This window comes from Rhagoletis pomonella, unplaced genomic scaffold, assembly GCF_013731165.1.
Source record: "Rhagoletis pomonella isolate Grant_MI unplaced genomic scaffold, Rhpom_1.0 Rhpom_scaffold_00001, whole genome shotgun sequence".
In the NCBI taxonomy this organism is placed as follows: Eukaryota; Metazoa; Arthropoda; class Insecta; order Diptera; family Tephritidae; genus Rhagoletis; species Rhagoletis pomonella.
In genome coordinates, this window is record NW_023458555.1 from 51524932 (window position 1) to 51527939 (window position 3008).

Sequence of the window (3008 nt, forward strand, 5' to 3'; positions counted from 1 at the left end):
CGGCTAATAATCTGAGATTTGCCTGTGTAAACGGGGTGATTAAAAAACGAGCTTTGATTAAGATAATATTGATATGTGAACATAGTTTAAGGCTTCCTTATAAGGACTTTTATTAGCTTATGCATCGTACCTATGTTGTTGTTGTAAGATCAAAGAAGATTATGCACGCTTGGCAGAGATTTCACAGGTGGAAATAAGACCATCGGCAAAGCCTTTGAATGCGGAGAATTCAGCTCTTTAGTCCCCTCCAGCACTGCTGGAGTCAATCGCTCCTTTTGAACCGCTACTGCACCGACTCCTAGGTAAGTAGCTACTCTATTAACCCGTGGTAGTGCACATGGTAGTGCAGAGTCGAACCAGTCGTAAGCAGAATAGCGAAAAACTACGACAGAGGGCGCCCATAAATCACGCAAGTGACTACTTTAGTAACTCCCGGTAGTGCAGAGAGAGCCGATTGTGACTACGGCCTAGGACATTGCCTTGTAAAAGTAATCGATGAAATATACTGCAAGTAGTCGGTCGGTAATTGACGGTGTTTGTTAGGTACCTACCGATTCAGTAGTTACTCCCCCGTACTGCAGGGTCGTTTGATTTTTTTACTTTACATACCGTTTTTTCTTTTAAACGCTGGTTTTGCATTGGCCCACGCAAAAGTTCTTATAGCCGCCGCGAAGCAAGCGGGCATTGGCTAGTTCTTTATAAAAATACATCAAGAAACATGAAAATAAAAATTCTAAACTTTGTGCTAAACTTGGAAAAATTCAATAATTCAACTTTCTAATCAGACTTTTTATAAAAAGTATTATTTTTAAATACGAACATTTTAAAACGATAGTCAAATAAAAAATATTCATGTTCACTATGTGTTATTTCCCTCAGTGAATTCATAAAACTTTTCTGAATATTACGACGCGTTTTTTCTCTTAGTGTATTGATTTTTGATCTTTTATTCAAATTTGTGTAATCAAATCGAAAACCGGGACATTTTAAGGTTGGACCGGGACACCTGGACAAATAGTCTAAAACCGAGAATTGTCCGGGGAAACCCGGGACGTCTGGTAGCCCTAGCTTAACAACATCGTGATTTGCTTGTAAAAGTGGTTCTGTTTCCATATACCTTAGGTCTTAAGGCTTAAGACTATTGAGAACATCTTCGCAGAAAAAACATAAAGTGCTGCCCTCGATCAAAAAGCCAGAAATGAAGAACAAAATTAATAGTGTTATTTATGTCGGAGGTAATACAGTAGAACGGAACAATTTTAAATTATCACCATATTTTTGGCCCCGTTAGAGGGCTAAAAAAGTTAATTGACCGTCTCCAAAGATTACCATATGTAAACGTTTTTTTTTATTATTTCAGAAATATAGGTTGTGATTGGATGCGCAATGTTTGACACAAGATATTTTAGCACCCCGTGAGCGAAGAAAATGCTCTGATATAAAAGACAATATCGATTAACAGGTCTACATTACAGGGCTGGTAATAAAAATTTTGTAACCAATTAATAAAGTTTCTGTCAATTTTTAAACCTTTTCACATTCTGTGTACTCATCTCATAAGCTGGTAACAAAATATGCAATGCCAGAATTTCCACACTTCTTCATAGTTGAATTGCTGAATATTTTAACTGCATTCCCAACGTAACTAGAATCGCGGTGACAAGAACTGGTAACATGTTTTGGTAATAACATTTTCCGGTTACAAAATCTTCGGTAACGTGCAGAATAGACCTGTAAGAAATGTCTACAACATTCGATGAAGGGGACTATGACAACAAATCATAACTTGCGTTTGAAGGAAGTTTGAACAAATCTTTTCGTAGTGGAAAGAAATCTCTAAATTAAGATCGGATAGTGTGAATATTCTCGTCGATTTCGCTGAAAATTAGTCATTGGTTCTTGAGAGACAAAATTCAGCGTCATCATTAAAAAAAAACTATTCTAACAGTAGTTTGCAATATCTAAGACTACATACATACATTCTGTTTCGGAGTTGGTAGTTGTCAGACATTATATTTTCAATCACGGCATTCGAAAACGACCACTAGAATGTATTCAAGATGCCAAAGCCCTGGTTGAGAAGCTAAGGCATTGGTTTTGTTAAACACTTTAGCGAATACATTTGTTTAGAGTCTTCGTTCGGAGACTACGATAAATTAATATTTGTATCTAAGATACACGAAGTTCTAAGTAGAAAATATTGCCTCGACTAGTATAGAAAAATAACACTGATTCAAAAAGTACTGAAAAGAAACCCGGCCACAATTTCTTGAAAAATAGTCTCGTTGATGATAGCAATTGACCACATTCAATGTCGGAGTTTCAATGTAGACCTCCTTCAAATTAATATTGCAGACAATTTTATTCGTGAAGGTCAAGACGAGGTTTAGAATGCTCATCGTCATATTTCCCTGTTTACAAGGGAATTTTATTTCAAAGATAATTTTCAATCAAAAGCTTTAGTTTCGGAAAATTTTGGCTTCCACACCCTCGCTTCGAAAGCCAATAAGGCTTTCCCTTATTTTCAACAAATTATACAAAAAATTTCTTCCAGATTTTGTTGAATGGTAAAATTAATATTTTTCGTGCATAAGATTAAAAATTACAAATTTTTAATTACGACATACTATCATGACCTGTTTGATGTCATTGTACCCCACTGTATCTTGGCATAAATATTGTTAAAGTTGTTCTGTTTGACCCTGTACTAAATCTCGTATGCTGGTGGTTATTCCTTGATATGTATATGAATTGAATCGTAATTGTCTTCCTTCGCACTGCCCACTAAATTTATTTATAAATTATTAGGTATGCGCGCATACACCTCCTAGGCTTTGTTGGAGACAAAACACAACTTTCGTAGCGCTTAAAGTAAAACAAATAACGGATTATCCCAGAAAAGATAAATACATATATTCATTGCACTTACTGATATATGTATGTACGCACTCGTATATGGGCAGGTTTCGAGTTTCAATTGTTTGCCATGATATGTACACAACAGATAG